We start from the raw sequence: 20,862 nt of genomic DNA, 5'->3' as shown, positions 1-20,862 counted from the left end.
ATGATTATTTATATATGTGATGTATGATGTGTGGACGGATGATCATGGACCGTGTGATGTGTGTACTTGTGATTATTATTATTGAGGTCTACGAACCTCCATTATATTTCTCGTTTATTGTCGGGTCTGCGTGCCTATGATTAAGTTGTAATCACATGAGGAGGCGCAGCGGGAGCATGGATGCGATAGCGGGACCCACGAGACGGACGATCGTGATGCATGGAGATGCATCAAGATGTCGACGAAATTGACGAGGATGAGATGGACGATCACAGGGCATGGAGATGCACCGTTGCACACATAGATCTTGATGTGAGTGATTAGGCCTACTGGCTCGGGCCTAATCATATTAGGTTGTGGTCCATGATCATCTGGTGTGATTGCTTATACACATACTAGATATGTATATATATTTGCATGTGATATAGATATATATTAAATATGTATATGTGTGACATGTCATATTAGGAGACAAAATCATAGAAACATCTCTCGATAATATTAAGTCGGTAAACGTGAGGCAATTAGATTGACCCAAGTGGCCTTCTATCGTTATGAGTAGGAACCGATTCCCGGTGTAGGTTGAGTTGGTCGAGTCCCTCGAGACTCACCTATATCGCGATTCGCTATCTTGCTTACGACATAGAGATGTCACCGGTGACCTGAGGGCATGGTATGCTTGGTCGAGTCCCTCGAGGGTATATCATCAAATCAGACTGATCTTGTAACGAAGGTGTTGACTTAACCAAGCATCATGGTTGGTCGAGTCCCTCGAGGCCATGGTGATTCGGAGGCCGAACAGGACGGGAATCACAAGGAGTTGTGATCGGCAAGAGTTGCCTACCTTTTAGGCTTAGTGTGATTGGTCGAGTCCCTCGAGGTTACACTAAGACGCTGATTGGATCCTGATCCCCACTAGAAGTCTGCCGGAGACTTCCGTTTCACGTGCTGAGGGTGTCGCGTGACTCGTTAGTAAAATAGTGGGAGCATATTAAGATAGAAGTCCATATCTTGATAGTTTATTTCTTGCAAAATCTGCATGTTATTCATTTTTGCTGCATCTTTATTTTCAGAAAATGTCGCTTTTAAATCCCTTACGTGGCATACTTGATATCAACCGCCTCACTGGTCCAAATTATACGGATTGGCTCCGTAACTTGAGAATTGTTCTCACAGCGGAGAAAATCGTGTACGTCCTTGATACAGTGATGCCTACGCCCGAAGAAGGGGCAAGCGAGGATGAGATCGCTCGCTACGTGAAGTACATTGATGACTCCACTCTTGCTCAGTGCTATATGTTGGGCTCTATGACTCCAGAGTTACAGAGAACATGAAAAGATGGATGCCAGATCCATTCTCCTACATGTCTGTAAATTGTTTGAGGAACAGGGAAGGACTCAACGATATGAGATATCCAAGAGCCTTTTCCGTGCTAGGATGACTGAGGGGACACTGGTTCAGAACCATGTCCTAAAGATGATTGAGTGGATAGAGAAACTAACAGGTCTAGGAATGGTCCTAGAGGATAACTTGTGTGTGGACATTGTACTTCAGTCCCTAACAGATTCCTTTTCATAGTTCATAATGGATTTTAATATGAACAAGCTTGAGGTGACTCTCCCAGAGCTCCTCAATATGTTGAGGAAGGTAGAGAGTACTATTAAGAAAGAGAAGCCAGTTCTCTACACTGGTGAGACCAGAAAGAAAAGGAAAGCAGAAAGTTCTCTTAAGAAGGGAAAGGGCAAGGGCAAACAAGGTAAAGCAAAGGTTGCTAAGAAAGACCCAACAAAGGACAAAGGCTAGTGCTTCCACTGTGGTAAAGATGGGCACTGGAAGAGAAACTACAAAGAGTACCTTGCAGAAAGAGCGAAACAAAAGCTTGATGAAGCTTCAGGTACATTCATGATCAGTCTCCATTTGTCAGAATCTTATGATAACACATGGGTATTGGATACCGGTAGTGCTTATCATATATGCAATTCGTTGCAGGTTCTGGCAAGGCCTAGGAGACTTGAGAGAGGCGAGATGGACCTCAAGATGGGTAATGGAGCAAAAGTTGCTGTAGTAGCTGTTGGCAAGGTCGCCTTACATCTGCCTAGTGGAGCTTTTAATGCATTAGATGTATGTTATTTTGTTCCTTCTATTATCAAAAACATTATCTCCATTTCATGTTTAACAGTTAGTGGATATAAATTTGTTTTTGAGAACAATGGTTGTTCGATATTATTAGATGATAAGATCATCACGAAAGGAACATTGCATAATGGTTTATTTATGTTAGACACTACTCCACATATCATGAATGTAAATGTGTCTAAGAGGAAACGAGATGAGGTGAACAGTGCATACCTGTGGCATTGTAGGCTAGGTCACATCCATGAAAGAAGGATTCAAAAGTTGCTAAATGATGGATATCTAGATCCATTCGACTATGTGTCTTATGCAACTTGTGAGCCTTGCATTCGTGGAAAACTGACCAAATCTCCATTTAGTAGAACTGGAGAGAGAGCCACTGAGTTGTTGGAACTCATACATAGTGATGTATGTGGACCCATGTCAACTCATGCCATTGGAGGTTACTCCTACTTCATTATATTTACTAATGATTTCTCAAGGTATGGATATGTGTACTTAATGAAGTACAAGTCCGAGGCCTTTGAGAAATTCAGAAAGTATAAGAATGAGGTGGAGAACCAGACTGGAAAGAGTATCAAAACTCTTCGATCAGATCGAGGAGGTGAGTACTTAAGTACAGAGTTTACTCAGTTCCTCAAGGAGCATGGGATATTATCCCAATGGACACCTCCTTATACACCTCAGCTCAATGGTGTCTTTGGAAGGAGAAATCGTACGCTATTAGATATGGTACGATCCATGATGAGTTTCGCTGACCTACCCATCTTATTCTAGGGATATGCCCTAGAGACCGCAGCTTACCTTCTGAACAGAGTTCCAACTAAGTTGGTAGTGTCTATACCATATGAGATATAGTAAGGGAAGAAGCCTGATATTAAGGTTGTTAAGATTTGGGGCTGCCCTACCCACATTAAAAGACATAACCCCGATAAGTTAGAATCAAAGACAGAGCGATGCAAATTTGTGGGATACCCCAAGGAAACTTGTGGGTATAATTTCTATCATCTCGAGGACCAAAAGGTCTTTGTAGCTAAGAGAGCAGTGTTCCTTAAGAAGGAACACATTCTTGGCGGAGACAGTGGGAGAATGATAGAGTTGAGCGAAGTTAGAGAACCAAGCTCAAGCACCACTCTACAGCCCGAGTCTGTTCAGGTACCTAATACACAAGTTTCAACTTTACGTAGGTCTGATAGAGTATCTCATCCTCTTGAGAGATATGTGGGACATATTAGAGGAGAGGATGTAGAGGATATTGATCCTCAGACCTACGAGGAGGCTATTATGAGTATAGACTCCGGGAAGTGGCAAGAAGCCATGAATTCTGAGATGGATTCTATGTACTCCAATAAGGTTTGGAACCTAGTTGATGCGCCCGAAGGTATTGTACCCATCGGTTGCAAATGGATCTTTAAGAAAAAGATCGGAGTAGATGGAAAGGTAGAGACCTATAAAGCAAGGCTAGTGGCTAAGGGGTATCGTCAAAGGCAAGGTGTTGACTACGACGAAACCTTCTCACCCGTAGTAATGCTAAAATCCATCAGAATTCTATTGGCTATTGCAGCACACTATGATTATAAGATCTGGCAGATGGATGTGAAAACCGCATTCCTCAATGGGAACCTCGAGGAGGAGGTGTATATGATGCAACTTGAGGGATTCGTGTCCAAGAACTGCCCAGATAAAGTGTGTAGGTTGCTTAAATCCATTTATGGACTAAAGCAAGTTTCTCGAAGTTGGAACATAAGATTTGATGAGTCAATCAGATCTTATGACTTCGTTAAGAACGAAGATGAGTCTTGTGTGTACAGGAAGGTAAGTGGGAGCGCTATCACCTTTTTGATGTTATATGTGGATGACATCCTCATCATTGGGAATGACGTAGGAATGTTATCCATAGTAAAGACTTGGTTATCTAGACACTTCTCCATAAAGGACTTAGGGGAAGCATCCTATATCTTGGGGATTAGAATCTATAGAGATAGATCCAAGAGGATGCTTGGCTTGTCCTAGTCCAGGTACATAGAAACCATTGTCAAAAGGTTTGACATGGAAAACTCCAGAAGAAAGGGCAAACATGAATATGATACCTTATCCCTCAGCAATAGGGTCTATCATGTATGCCATGCTATGTACTAGGCCTGATATAGCGCATGCTCTGAGTGTCACGAGCAGGTATCAGGCGGATCCAGGCTTGGAGCACTAGAAAGCAGTAAAGTGTATCCTTAAGTACTTGAGAAGGACTAAGGATCTTTTACTTGTATATGGAGGTAATAGCCTTAAGGTTGAAGGCTTCACTGACTCAAGTTTTCAATCTGATGTCGATGATAGCAAGTCAAATTCAGGGTATGTGTACACCTTGAATGGAGGAGCAGTGTGCTCGAAGAGTTCCAAGCAAGATACCACTACTGACTCGACCACAGAGGCGGAGTACATTGCTGCATCGGATGCAGCAAAGGAGGGAGTCTGGGTGAAGAAGTTCATCACAGATTTGGGAGTCGATACAGATAGCGATAAGTCGACTTCCTTATATTGCGACAACTATGTGGTGATTACTCAAATAAGGTAACCCGGGTCTCATCATAAGTGTTCTGAGGAGGTTCCAGCTTATAAGAGAGATCGTAACCCGAGGAGATGTAGTAGTGGAAAGAGTTCCATCCGAAGATAACATTGCAGATCCACTGACAAAGCCGTTGTCTCAGATTGTCTTTGAGTGTCACAGGAGTCTGATGGGGATCAGACACATAGGTGATTGGCTTTAGGTCCAGTGGGAGATTGCTAGTCATAGGTGCCCAACAAGCCAATCACGTGAGTGATGGCACGTGTGACTTGATACAGAATCTTTTTGCTTATTATATTTTGGCGTATATCACTTTATAACTATTGCATAAATGCATATATATATTGTGATGTCCTTGGATTTATGCAATGGGAATCGGATCGTGATGAGATCACGATAATGAGATCGATTCACCTTTAAACACATATCCTAAATAATCCCAGTCATAGGTTACTCGAGAGGGACATCGTGATAATCGGATAGACTGGTGTGCTGTATACCCGTCCATATGATGGATGCAGCTGGTCTCATAGCTGCTCGTGTAGGGACACTAGGGATATAGTACAGGTGCTCATTGGAGAATGAGTTCACTGATTGATCCGCTTACGGAATGCTGGATGGTTGATGATGCCTTATTGTCAGACAGCGATTCCGTAGTCCTAGTGGTGTATCTGGTCCTTAGACTTGAGGCACCAAGGATGTCCTGTATGAGTGCTCCACTCTTTGATACCAGACTTATAGGTTTGGCTGTTCCCAGATCTAGTACAGCTGGTCATTGGGAGTGGTAGTCGACCTTACGAGGGTCGACAGAGGATCATCCACTCTCGGCGTCATGAGAGGAATATCCCATGTGTTCTTGCTCAGACAAATCCCTGGCCAGGGTCATTCGGGTTGAGAGAGAAAGAGTTCTCCGGGAGAATCCGATTAGAGCGAGACTCGAGTAGAAACCGTATGGGTCTGACAGCACCATGCTCGTTATACGGTCTCTGGGATATTAGATGGATGAGGGACTATAGGTACATGGTAACTGAGGACAGACAGGTCCAATGGATTGGATTCCCCTGTATCGTCTGGGGACTACGGCGTAGTGGCCTAGTACGTCCGTAGTCAATGAGTCGAGTGAATTATTACAGAGATAATAATTCACTGAGTTAGAAGGAGTTCTGACAGGTATGACTCACGGCCAGCTCGATATTGGGCCTAGAGGGTCACACACATATGGTAGGCATTGCGATGAGTAGAGGTTTGGATATGAGATATCCGACGGAGCCCTTGTCTTATTGGATGCAGATCCAATACCCACTAGGGAATGACCCATTAGGGTTTGACACGGGATCTCTATAAATAGGAGGGATTCACAGCCTCATAGGCTAGAGTCTTTGCTTGCCTTTCCTATTCTCCTCTCCCTCTCCACCTCAGAGTAGGCCTGGAGTTTTGAGGAGCGTCGTCGCAACCCTACTATGTGGATCACCGCTAGAGAGGAGGACGCTTGACCTCCTTCACCCTCTCCTAAGGATCTGCAAGGAAACAGGGATATACGATCTCCCTAGGTAACACAATCTCTATATGCAGTTTTGTGTTTTGCGGATTTTTTGCGCACCAATCTTCGCACGACGACGAACATCTTTTTGGGAATCGGGGATTTTGTTTTCTTGTTCTTCCGCTGCGCATATGATGTCGCCCCCTAATGATTTCCCAACATGTACCACCACCCAGAATATCTGGGGTGCTATTCCCCAAGCGGTGCCACCACTAGCCTTGGCGGTGCTACCACCGGCCACTCTTTCAACACCCTAGTTGGGTCTTGAATCCGACCTCAACTAGCCCAAGTTTGGCCCCAGTTGGACCCTAACAGAGTTGATTGGATTACCTCCTAGTCCTAACTCTAATTATGTGCTAACTATAATTCTTAAGTCATATTCTAAGCAAGATAAGTCTAATTTCTTCTAGCGAGCTTCTAGCGATCTTTTAGCAAACTTCCGACGATCTCTCGGCAATGTTCCGGCGGACTCCCAACAAGCTCCTAGACTTCACAATGATATTCTTAGCAAATTCCGACCAGCTTCTTTGGCAAGCTCTTGGACTTCTCGGTTGGTTCCGGTAGAACCTCCGATGAATGTCCGGACTTCCGATGAACTATTGAACTCCTAACGAAATCGTGTTCTTGACTCCGGAACTTCATTTTGCTTTATGCCTTGCTATCATAGTTAATCCTGCATACATAAAAATATACTTCGATCTAGACAATTATTACTAAGCATGAATCATGTCGTCCGGCATATCATTGGTCCATCGATACATCATTTAATTCTTTTGCGCATTATCCTCTCTTGCGGCCTATTGCCCAATCGGCCATTTGACCTCCGCAACTCTGATATCCTTCGTGCAATATCTACTCTTCTTGGCCCGATGCCCGAATCTATGGCTCGAAGCCTTCTATCGATACGTCGACCGATCCTCCGGCTCGATGTCTAATCTTCTAATGAGTTTTCTACTAGCCCAACATGATTCTTCATGCTTTAATTGTCTCTCCCTGATTGAAGCATCCTATGTCACTCAAAACGCAGATGAAATCATAAACACTTATCAGTTGGTTTCATTATCAAAATTTGAGATTCAACAAAAGTTTCTTGCCCAATCAACATCAACAAAGGCATGGAGATGAAGATAGGAGGGTTTACAGAAAAAGAGGCCATGATTAAGGGTCTTGTTAAGATATTACAAGATTCGTTTAATTGTAGACTAATGCATAGTAGATGGCCGATGCATGAATTGTGATAATTTATTGACCCTAAATGAGATATCTGGGTGAGTGAGAGCTAAGTACTGTAAGAAATCAAGTACTTTACGGTATTGATTTGGGTCCATAGTAGGGCTTCCATCACATAATTTTAGTGATTCACTAATAGACAGAGGAGTTGTAACTGTTTTGGCATCCTATATGTTCGTCTTTAATAACAAATCCTGAATATACTTTTTTTGTGATAGGAAGAGTCTTGAAGATGTATATGTTACTTCCATTCCCAGAAAGTAGCTCAAGGTTTTAGAAAATCTTCGTTCGATAAAACTATATCGGAAATATGTTTAATTTGAAAATATTTGTAAGAATGCAATAAGCAAGTAAAGTAGTTTACTATAAAGGTAAAAAGAAAAAAAAAATAGAAACCAAGTTTTATAGTTGTTTAGTCGTCATGACCTACATCCACTCTCGATTCCTCTTCACTTGAGACCACCGGCTTCCACTACTGATCTTCTTTCAACGGGTAAAGATCAACTACTCTTACAACTCTTTCTCCTTTTCACAAGCTCAGGAGAAAACCTTTACACCTCTCTTTTAGACATCACTCTTCCCTTAGAAAACTTCTAACTCTAGGAGGAAAACACTCTAAATCCTAATAGAGTTTTTTTTTTTTTTTTTTCTCAAGTATTCTTTCCCGCTTTTTTTGCTCAAATTCGTGCTTTACTAACCATGAATAGTTGGGGTGTTTATAGACCCCAAATGGTTTCAAAAATGGATCCAAGAAAGGTCGCATCCTAGGTTTTTCGGGTCCTGACGGTACCACCGCCTATAGCACTAACACTAGACAGTACTATCGCCGAAACTAGTGGTACCACCGCCTAACATAATATAGGAGACTATATCTGGGCGGTACCACCGAATGAGCCTTCCACTTGGCCCAAAACAGTCCCAACTCAGGCCTAATGGGCCTCTAATTGAGTTGGCATAGTTACACCCAAAACCAACTCAATTATGACCTAAACTAACCCGATCTAGACATAATTTATTATAAGCATGAATCCTATGTTTTCCGGCATATCATTAGTTCATCCGATGCTACGTTCGATCCTTCGGCGCATCATCCTTTCTTTCGGCATATTGCCCAATCAGCATATTGACTCTCGCAACTTCCGATCTCCTTGACATAATATCCAATCCTTTGGCTCGATGCCCAAACTCATGGCACGAAGACCTTTTGCTGGTACATCGATCGATCCTCCAGCTCGACGTCCAATCTCCTAATATGTTTCACTCCGGCCCAACATCCGATTCCTAATGCTTTAATCAATTTGCCTTTTCTTGATCGAGGTTAGTCCTGCATTACTTAAAATACAGATTAGATCGTAAATTCATCAATTGATTCCATCATCAAAATCCGAGATTCAATAATCTCTCCCTTTTTGATGATGACAACCAATTAATGACGAAGTTTAAACTAAACTCCCCCTATCAACATGCTATAATTGAGATGAACCTTGAAGAAATTTTAATCATGAATATTTCATCATTGCATGCATCATTATCATGAGTTGAAGTACTACATGCATAATACCATATCATCGAGTATATTTTCAAAATATACAATCATCATTACATACATGATTCCAAATCATCATTCATAATTTCAAAATATAAAATTACATCATATCATGCATGATCATCTTCATAACTTCTCCTTTTTTGTCATCAACAAAAAGAAGAAAAGTGCAACTAGCAAAATTTTGAAACATTCAAGTTCTACTTCATTATAGAATATGGAAGCTAGCAAGTTTTAGAGATGTGAAAGATAGCAATATTTGCTTCTACTTGAAATGTGCAAGCTAGTAATTCTTGCTTCTCTTTTGAAATATGCAAGTTTTGTATGTTTTTTCTTGAGATGGGCAAGATAGCACTTTTGCATTTCTTGAGATGTGCAAGCTAGCAATTCTTTCTCCTTGCAATTTTCAAGCTAGAAAATTTAGTAAGTTTTACATTATTTTAGAACATGTAAGCTAGCAAATTTTACATCATTTTAGAGCATGCAAGCTAGCAAATTTTACATCATTTTAGATCATGCAAGCTATCAATTTTTTAGAAATATACAAGTTTAGCAATTCTTTGCTTCTTGGGATGGGCAAGATAGCACTTTTGCTTCCTTTTACAATGTGCAAGCTAGTAATTTTTCTTTTCTTTGCGATACGTAAGCTAGCAAGAATTTCTCCCCTTTTGTTATTGTCAAAGAGAAGGGAAGAATATAATAGTATAATTTTTCTACTTTTTTATGTCAATGATTTAATCATATCATGAGATATATAAATTATAAATACAAGGCAATTATACATAATAAAATTTAAGTCATAAACATCAAGAAGTCAGTTGACATATCATGGTTAATTTGAATACATCTCTTCTTTAGTTAAAGAAAAATTCTTGATTTATAGGAAAACTCAAGTTATAAAAATCAAGAAATCAAGATCATGATCCAAAAAATGTATAAGAATAATTTATGCATTTGGGAGATTTAAATGTTGAATCACGGATTTTGATGATGAAGTCAATTGTAAATTGTTTGATCTAATGTATATGTTGAGAAAAGTTTGCAGGATTAACTACAATAGCAGTAAGACATAAAGCAGGTGTTGTGCCAGAGTCAAGATCGAGATCTCGTTGGGAGTTCAAGAGTTTGTCGGAAGTCCGGACATTCGTCGAATGTTCTACCGGAACCAACGGAGAAGTCCAGGAGCTTACCAAAGAAGCTCATTGGAACTCACCAAAATGATCTTCGTAAAGTCCAGGAGCTTGCTGGGAGTCTGCCGGAGCATTGTAGAAAGTTTGTCAGATGTTTGCCGAAAGTTCGTCGGAAGTTCGCCGGAAGAGCAATTGACACACCGAAACAAGAAGTGCTATGATTATGTCTTAATTATCATAATTAGATCATAAATTAAGTTTGGATTATGAGGTAATCTCACTAACTTAATTAGGGGCCAATTGGGCTCTTAACAAGGCTGAATTGGGCCGATTTGAGCGGCCCATTCAGCCCTTGAATTCTTGGCTGGCGGTGGCACCGCTTGGAATGTAGTGCCCCAGGTTATCTAGGTGGTGGTACCACCCAAACTAGGTGGTGGTACCTCCTAGACTAGGCGGTGGTACCGTTGGCAGTTAATGCTGCCAGCGGTGGTACCAACCCTATCAAGTAGTGGTACCGCCTAGTGTCAGGTGTTAGGCAATGGTACCGCCTAGTAATGGTGGTGGTACCGCTAGACCCCGAAAATCTGGAATGAGACATTTTTTGGCTCCAATTTTAAAGCCATTGGGGCCTATAAAAATCTCACCCTTTTCTACATGAAAGGGCACGAAAGCATTGGCATAATCTTTAGTTCTTGAGTCTTAAAGTGTTGTAAAAGTAAGAAGCGTTCTCCTCCTTCATCTCTTAGCCTTGTAACCATCCAAGAAGGAGGAGTGAGACTTGTAAGGGTTGTCTCCTAAACTCAGCAAAAGGAGAAAAGCTACAAAAGGTGGTTGGCCTTCGCCTATTGAAGGAAGGCCTTTAGTGGATGCCGGTGACCTCGTCGGAGGAGGAATCCGAAAGTGGATGTAGGTCACATTGACCGAACCACTCTAAATTCTGGATTGTTTTTTATTTGTATAATTTATATTACTACAAATCACCTTAATCTTTTTTTGCACTTTTACGAAAGCTTTCAAGTTCAAATTCTCTCCGAAATGGATTGAATCGAAACCATTTTCGTTGGAATCGATTTTAATCGAAAAAAATGACTTTAAGATCGGGAAAGTTTTCTGTTGCACTAATTCACCCCCCCCACATAGTATCGCTCTTGATCCTAATAATTGGTATCAAAGCCAGGTTCACTCTCGTTTGGTTTAAAACCCAAGAGAGATGGCATTTGCCGGCAACCTAGAGGGTCATTCAATTACATGTCCGCCCATATTTAATGGGACGGATTACACATATTGGAAGACTAGAATCTGGATTTTCCTAATTTCAATGGATTTCAAATTATGGAATATGGTAGAAAATGGGTTTCAAAAGTTTTCTCTTCTAATGAACAATTGGAATAAGTTGGAGAAGAAGACTTTTGCTTTAAACGCAAAGGCTATGAATGCCTTGTTTTGTGCCTTAGATAAAAATGAGTTTAATTATATGTCCATTTATAAAACTACTTTTGATATTTGGCACACACTCGAAGTGACTCATGAAGGCACTAGTAGAGTGAATGAGTCAAAAATTAATCTTTTAGTGCATACTTATGAGTTATTTTGAATAAAACTGAGTGAGACCATTGGAGACATGCACACTCAATTTACGGATGTTATTAATGGTCTAAAAGGACTATTAGTAAAGGTTTCTTAGATTTTGAATTTGTTAAAAAAATTTTAAGATCCCTTCCAAAGAGTTGAGACCCTAAAGTCATGGCCATTCAAGAGGCCAAAGACCTAAATAATTTTCCTCTCGAAGAACTAATTGGGTCACTAATGACATATGAGATGACTTGTAAAGCTCATGAAGAGCTTGAGGACACCCTTCCAAAGAACAGGAAGAATATGATACTAAAAACCTATGAGGACCACTTGAAAGAAAACTCAAGTAATGAAGACCTTAACGAAGACTTGGCACTCTTAACAAGAAAATTCAAAAAATTCATAAAAAGAAACAAATTTAAAAATGACGCTAAAAATAAATTTGAACCCAAGAAAGATTAAGAAATATGTTACAAATGCAAGAAGCCAAGACTTTACAAGAGCGAATGCCCTCTAGCCAAGAAGAGGCAACCACAGAAGAAGGCTTTTAAAGCAACATGAGATGACTCAAGTGCATCCGAAGAAGAGGAACCTATCATCACCGAGCAAGTTACTCACTATTCACTAATGGCCATTGGAGATGAGGTGAGTAGTTCGTTTGATGCAAATTTATCCTTTGATGAACTATTAAATAATTTTCATGATTTATTTGATGAAAATAAATTAATTAGTAAAAAATATAAATTATTAAAAAAGGAACATTCTTCTCTTGTTAGTGATTTTGATAGTTTAAAAGTTAAGCACAATGATAGTTTAGCTCCATGTATGAAATGTGATGAACTAGAAACACTTAGAAAGGAAAACTTGCTACTAAAAGAAACCTTAGAAAAATTTGAGGTTGGTAGCAAGTCCTTGTACATGATCCTTGCCAACAAGAGTCACATTCATAGAAAAGAGAAAATCAAATTTGTGAGTAGTTCTCACCAAAGTCCAACCACCTTTATTAAAGACCCTACTTTGCATGTTTCATCCCGAAACAAATGCAACTTTTGTTACAAATTTGGGCATGTAGCTTATCATTGTCCATTCAAGAAATGTAGTCCATATTAATTTATTTGGGTTCCTGAAAGAATCTCAAATGACTCAAATGCAACATGATAAGATATGTAAATCAATTTTTGAGGCACCCAAGGTTAAATGGGTACCTAAAAATCATCCTTTGTTGTAGAAAAATGTACCATCACAAGCTAGGAGCAAAAGATGGTACCTTGATAGTGGTTGCTCAAGGCATATGACTGGAGATCCATCTCAATTCTCTAAGCTCACTAGCATAGACGAAGGATATGTCACCTTTGGAGACAACAACAAGGGTAAAAGCATTGGCAAAGGAACCATAGGTAACAAATCCAACTTCTTTATTGAAGATGTGTTATTGGTTGATAACTTAAAGCATAATCTCTTAAGCATTAGTCAATTGTGTGATAAAGAATACATCATTAAATTTGAATCCAATCCTTGCATTATTGAAAAACCATACAAAAACACATCTATGATTGTCTTAAAATAAAATAATATATATACTATCGACATTAATGATCTATGTAATGAAATGTGCTTTTTGGTTTTGAATGACGATGGCTGGCTTTGGCATAGGAGATTAGGTCATGCTAGCATGAAACTAATTTCTTAAATTTCATCTAAAGAACTTGTAAGAGGAATTCCTCATATCAAGTTTGTCAAAGATAATGTGTATGATGCATGTCAACTAAGAAAACAAATAAAATGTAGCTTCAAACTTAAGAACCAAATAAGCACCTCTAGACCTTTGCAATTAATCCATATAGACTTGTTCGGACCAATTGCTACATCAAGACTAGGAGGTAGCAAATATACATTCGTTATTATGGATAATTTTAGTAGATACACATGCTCTTACTTTTTGGCACATAAAAGTAATTGCTTTAGGTATTTCTCTATGTTTTATAAACTAGTTCAAAATGAAAATGGTTTTATGATTTAATCAATATGAAGTGATTATGGTAGTGAATTTCAAAACCATGATTTCTAAGAATTTTGTGAATGTAATGGATACAACCACAACTTCTCTACTCTAAGAAATCCTCAACAAAATGGAGCAGTAGAAAGAATGAATAGAAACTTACAAGAAATTGTTAGAACCATGTTAAATGAATATAGCCTACCCAAATATTTTTGGGTCGAAGCCGTAAATACGGCATGCTACGTTATCAATAGGGTTCTAGTAAGACCATTACTTTCTAAAACTCCTTATGAGTTATGGAATAACAAAAAACTCAATATTTCATATTTTAAAGTTTTCAGATGTAAATGCTTTATATTGAATGAAAAAGATACCTTAGGAAAGTTTGATGCAAAATCTAATGAAGGAATTTTTCTTAGTTATTCTTCCATTTCTAAAGCTTTTCGTATATTTAACAAAAGAACTTTGCTTATAAAAGAATCAATTCATGTGGTTTTTAATGAAGTTTCTGAAGTTAAGAAAAATAATTTCAATGATGATCTTAATTTTAATACTTTGAATTTAAATAAATCTCCTCCACCAAGCAACTTGGATGCATCTTTTTCTGAAATATCCTTACTGAAGGAATGGAAGAATGTAGATGCTCATCCCAAGGAGCTAATCATAGGAGACACATCTAAAGGGGTTCAAACTCGTTCCTCTCTTAAGAATTTTTGTGCAAACGTTGCTTTTCTCTCCCAAATTGAACCTAAATACATTGATGAGGCCTTGAAAGATGATTCAATGGTCATCGCAATGCAAGATGAGCTAAATCAATTTGAGAGAAATGAGGTGTGAAGCTTGTTCCGAGTCCAAATGACCATTTAGTTATTGGTACTAAATGGGTCTTTAGAAACAAGCAAAATGAACTTGGTATCGTGGTTAGAAACAAGGCTAGATTAGTGGCCAAAGATTTTAACCAAAAAGAATGTATTGATTATGAAGAAACCTTCGCTCCTATGGCATGATTAGAAGCCATAAGGATGCTCCTTGCCTATGCTAGTAGTAATAATTTTAAGTTATTTCAAATGAACGTTAAAAGTACTTTTCTTAATAGCTTTATTTCCGAAGAAGTTTATGTTGAACAACCTCTGGAATTTAAGAATGATAATCTCCATAATCATGTGTTTAAATTGACTAAAGCTCTCTATGGTTTAAAACAAGCCACAAGGGCTTGGTATGAGAGACTTAGCTCTTTTCTTATTCTAAATAATTTTTTTAAAGTCAAGGTCGATACTATATTGTTTATCAAAAATTTTAAAAATAATTTTCTCATTATTCAAATTTATGTTGATGACATTATTTTTGGCTCTACAAACAAATCCTTATGTGAATCATTTGCCAAAAGTACGAGTCTAGAGTTTGAAATGAGCCTAATGAGGGAACTAACCTTCTTTTTAGGCTTACAAATCAAACAATTAAGTAATGATATTTTTCCTAGTCAAACAAAATATGCTTTAGATTTGCTAAAAAAGTTTAATATGGATAGCTCAAAGGCTATCAATACTCCTATGAGTACCTCCACTAAGTTAGATATAGACGAAAGTGGAGAAAGCTTTGATCAAAAAGCTTATAGGGGTATGATAGGAAGTTTACTATACCTTACCGCAACTAGACTGGATATCATATTTACTGTAGGACTTTGTGCTAGGTTTTAATCTAATCCTAAGATATCTCATCTTAAAGTAGTTAAAAGAATTCTTAGATATCTTAAAGGTACCACTAATCTAGGATTATAGTATCCAAAATCTAAGAACTTTGAACTAATTGCTTATGTTGATGCGGATTTTGCTGGATGTAGATTAGATAGAAAAAGCACATCCGAAACATGTCAATTTTTTGGACACACGCTTGTTTCTTAGTCTTCCAAGAAACAAAACTCGGTTGCACTATCGACAACCAAAGCTGAGTACATTGCAGCTAGTGTATTTTATGCATAAGTTGTGTAGATGAAAAACACTTTAGAGGATTATAAGATTCATCTTAAAAATATTTTCATAAAATGTGACAACACAAGTGCAATATGTTTAACAAAAAATCTCATTCAATACTCTAGAACTAAACATATTGATATTAGACATCACTTTATACGAGATCATGTTAATAATCATGATGTGTTCTTAGAGTTTATTGATACAAAATATCAATTAGCTGATATTTTTACAAAGCCTTTAAGTGAAGAATAATTTTATTTTATTAGAAGAGAATTAGGAATGTTAATTTGTCATAAATTTGTTAAATTTTGTTTTCGTACTTTCTTGATTCCTTGGATCACTCACTTAAATCATGATCTTATAGTATGCACGATGAGCCATATGCATTTTCCCATATAAGTTTTATATGCTGTTTGAGTACGAATCTCCTCCTCTTATGATACGAATAAGATGCTTACTTAGATGTTATAACTCTTACTTTGCTATCAAAACTTTGTGCTGAAAATTTTATGATGTTGTGATCTCTTTATTATACAAATGATGAATTATCATATTCTTAATATTGTGGACTTTTGAATGCTATAATGCAATAATAATGATATTTCATGCAAAGAGTGATGAAAGGCTATGCCGAAATATTTTATCATGCATAAAGTGATTGTGCATTTAAATATCTTAGTGTTTGATACATAGAAGTCATTGACAAATGTATCTCTCATGAATTTCACTCTTATGAATTTTTAATGAGGAATGGATTTGATGTAATGCTCTTCTTACTATGAAGTTTTATTCGTGAATTTCTCCTTCATGTGATACTCCTCTCCCATGATTTCTTCCTTATTCTTCTCGTGAAAGATGAATTTTATGAATTCCAATGGATATATTAATCCTTGAAAGATGAATTTTCATGTGTGATAATTATTTGCAAGATTGGGGATTTGATTTCATATGGATATCTCGATCCTTTTCATGAATCCCTTCTCTTTGTCAAAATGAAAGCATGTTTTAATGAAAACTTATTTATCATTTTTGACTTGATTCAAATCATTTCATAAATTTAGTTCCTAATAGATTCCCTCTTTACCTTCTTTCATCTTCTTCATGCAAAATTGTGATGAGAAAGGGGGAGAAGTTGATGGAATCTATCACTTTAATGTTGATAACATTTAATGATGAGAACTTTTGAGTGTAAAACTTGCTTGAATTTTTTTTACCATGCTTTCATTGTTAAATTGTTCTCCTTTCTGTTGATGACAAAGGGGGAGAAATAATACCAATATGTGGTAAATTGATGACAAATATATGCAATGTATTTCATCATATATGCTTAAAATGTTTGCTTGATAAATTTTTTTCATTATGATAAGATATCTAGAGCTTAACTTACTATTTTACAATTGATATCTTGCCATAGAATGATGAATTGTTATCTTTGTCATTTTTCATATTTGAATTGCATGTTAAAGTTTGCCATAGAGTTAAAGTCCTTGAATTCAAGAATATCTCTTCTTAAGTATGACATATAGATAGGGGGAGTTAAGGTTAACTCCGTCATTAATTGATTGTTATCATAAAAAATGGGGAGACTGTTAAATCTCGAATTTTGATGATAAAGTCAATTGTAAATTGTTTGATCTAATCTATATGTTAAGAAAAGTGTGCAGGATTAACTACGATAGCAGTAAGACATAAAGCAGGTGTTGTGCTGGAGTCAAGATCGAGATCGCGTTAGGAGTTCAAGAGTTCGTCGGAAGTCCAAACGTTCGTCAGAAGTTCTACCGGAACCAACAGAGAAGTCCAAGAGCTTGCCAAAGAAGCTCGTCAAAGCTCGCCAAAAAGATCGTTGTAAAGTCCAGGAGCTTGCCGGGAGTCTACCGGAGCATTGCCAAAAGTTCGTCAGATGTTCGCCGAAAGCTTGCCGGAAGAGCAATTGACGCATCGGAATAAGAAGTACTATGATTATGTCTTAATTATCATAGTTAGATCATAAATTAAGTTCGAATTGGGAGGTAATCCCACTAACTTAACTAGGGGCCAATTGTGCCCTTAACAGGGCTGAATCGGGCCAATTTAAGCAGCCCATTCAGCCCCTGAATTCTTGGCCGACGGTGGAACCACTTGGGCCGACGATGGCACCGCTTGGAAAGTAGTGCCCCAAGTTATCTGGGCGATGGTACCATTGGCAATTAATGCTACCAACGGTGGTACCACACCTGTCAGGCGGTGGTACTACCAGAGCTCGGTCTCCGAGCTCTATCAAGCGGTGGTACCGCCTAGTATTAGGTGTCAGGCGGTGGTACCGCCAATACACTAGAAATCTAGGAGGAGACACTGTTTGGCTCCAATTTTGAAGCTATTGGGGCCTATAAAAAACCCACCCTTTTCTGCATGAAAGGGCACGAAAGCATTGGCATAATCTTGAGTTCTTTAGTCTTAAAGTGTTGTAAAAGTGAGAAGAGTTCTCCTCCTTCATCTCTTAGCCTTGTAACCATCCAAGAAAGAGGAGTAAGACTTATAAGGGTTGTCTCCTAATCCCGACAAAAGGAGAAAAGTTGTAAAATGTGCTTGGCCTTTGCCTATTAAAGGAAGGACTTTAGTGGACACCGGTGACCTCGTCGGAGGAGGAATCTGAAAGTGGATGTAGGTCACATTGATCAAACCACTCTAAATTCTGGTTTGCTTTTCATTTGTGCAATTTACATTATTACAAATCTCTTTAATCTTCTCTTGCACTTTTATGAAAGCTTTCAAGTTCAAATTCTCTCCGAAACGGATTGAATCGAAACAATTTTCGTTGGAATCGGTTCTAATCGAAAACAAAGATTTTTGAAATCAAGAAAGTTTTTTGCTGCACTAATTTACCCCCCCTCTTAGTGCCGCTCTTGATCCTCACATTTGTTGAATCTCGTATTTTGATGATGAAACTACTTGATATATGTTTATGATTTAATCTGCGTTTTGAGTGATGCAGGATGCCTCGATCAGGATGAGACAATTAAAGCAGGAAAATCATGTTGTGTCGGAGGAACATGTCAGAAGATTGGACGTCGGGCTGGTGGATCGGTAGACGTATCGACAAAAGGCTTCGGGCCGTGGACTCAGGCATCGGGCCAAGAAGAGCGGGTATTGTGCCAAGGATATCGGAGTTGCGGAGCCAACTGGCCGATTGGGCAATAGGCCGCAGGAAAGGATGATGCGCCGAAGAATCGGACGAAGCGTCGAGGGACCAATGACATGCCGGACAACTTGGTTAATTGCTTAGGATTAATTATCTCGATCGAAGTTTTGTTTTAAGTGTGCAGGATTAACTACGATGAAAGTTAGACATGCAGCAGGAGTTGCGCTGGAGTCAAGATAATGATCACGTTGGGAGTTCAAGAGCTCGACGGAAGTTCGGACAATCGTCGGAGGTTCTGCGGGAACAAATCCGAGAAGTCCAGAAGCTTGCCAAAGGAGCTCGTCGGAACATGCCAAGTGGATCATCGCAAGTACAGGAGTTTGTCGGAAGTCCACAGGAGGATCACCGAGGGTTCATCGGATGATCGACGGAAGTTCGTCGGAAACTCGCCGGAAGAAGCGATTGACGCACCGGAGCAAGCTGCAGAATATGTCTTAGGAAATAATCATAGTTAGCACATTGATTAAGTTAGAAATGGGAGGTGATCCCATTAGCTTAATCTTGGGGCAATTGGGCCCCTGAAAGAATCAAATTTGGCCTAATGGATTAACCCAATCGGACCCTGATTGCTGTGGGAGGTGCAACCACCCAAGCCAGGAGGTAGCACCGCCCAGGCTATGTCTCCCAGCGAGATTGGGCGGTGCAACCGCCCCAGCCAAGAGGTGGCACCGCCCTGGGCTCAGTCTCCGAGCGAGACTAGGCGGTGCAACCTCTTCTATCAAGAGGTAGCACCGCCAGAGCTCAAGTTTCGAGCTTTGTCAGGCGGTGCAACCTCCCCAGTCAGGCGGTGCAACCGCCTGAGCTCGGTCTTCGAGCTCTGGCAGAGAGGTGCAATCGCCCCTGACAAAGGTGGCACCGCCCAGAGGCTCAGTCTTCGAGCTCTGCCAAGCGGTGCAACCGCCCCAGTCAGGAGGTGCAACCGCCTGATCCCGGAATTCCGGGAATTGACAGATTTGAGCTCCAAATTTGAACTGGGTTCGGGCCTATAAATACTCCACCCATTCAGCACTGAAAGCATAGAACAAACACTCGAAATCTTGCTGTCTTTCTGTGGTTCTTAGAGCTCAAAACTGCTAGTTCTCCTCTTTCTGTTCTTCAAAGTTTGAGTTGTAAAGAGAGGAGAGAAAACTTCTGTAAGGGTTGTCTCCTAAGCCCGTCAAAAGGAGTGAATCTGTAAGAGGGTGGTTGGCCTTCACCTATTGAAGGAAGGCCTCTAGTTGACGTCGGTGACCTCGTCGGTGGAGGAAGCCAAAAGTGGAGTAGGTCAAGATTGACCGAACCACTCTAAATCTCGGTTTGCATTTCCTTTGAGCATTTTACCTTCACTGCAAACTTCTCAATAGCTTACTGCCCTCTGCGATTTTACGAACGAGTTTCAAGGTTCAGACGTAAATCTGCGTTTAGACGTAAATCTGCGTTTAGACATAAATCTGCTTTTTCGTATGATCATCATATTGCAGATTGCGTTTACGTTTTGATCTTTACCATAACTGCACACTGCCTTTATACTCCTGCTTAAACTGCGTCTTATCTAATCAAGTGATTTACGAATCAGCATTTAGACGTAAATCAGTTTCTTCGTACGAACGCCGGATTTCAGTTTGCGCCGATATTCTGGTTTTCATCATAGCTACAAACTGCCTGCATAGTTTGACTTTAACCTTGCTTAGTATCAACTTTCATACAGAAGTTGTTTTTATCGAACGAACGCAGCTTTCGTTTTAATCACTGAAAAATTTCCGCTGCACTAATTCACCCCCGCCCCCCTCTTAGTGCTCTTGATCCTAACAATTGGTATCAGAGCCCGGTATTTCTCATTTCGGATTTACACCCAAGAGAAATGGCTCTTCATGGCTTTCAAGAGGGTTTATCGGTTTTTCGTCCACCGTTGTTTAACGGATTGGACTACACTTATTGGAAAACTCGAATGAGAGTTTTCTTGACGTCTATGAATTTGGATTTATGGAATATCATTGAAATCGATTTTCAACTTCCCTCTAA

This window comes from Musa acuminata, chromosome BXJ1-1 (assembly GCF_036884655.1).
Source record: "Musa acuminata AAA Group cultivar baxijiao chromosome BXJ1-1, Cavendish_Baxijiao_AAA, whole genome shotgun sequence".
Classification (NCBI taxonomy): domain Eukaryota; kingdom Viridiplantae; phylum Streptophyta; class Magnoliopsida; order Zingiberales; family Musaceae; genus Musa; species Musa acuminata.
Note: the sequence above shows the minus strand (reverse complement) of the source record.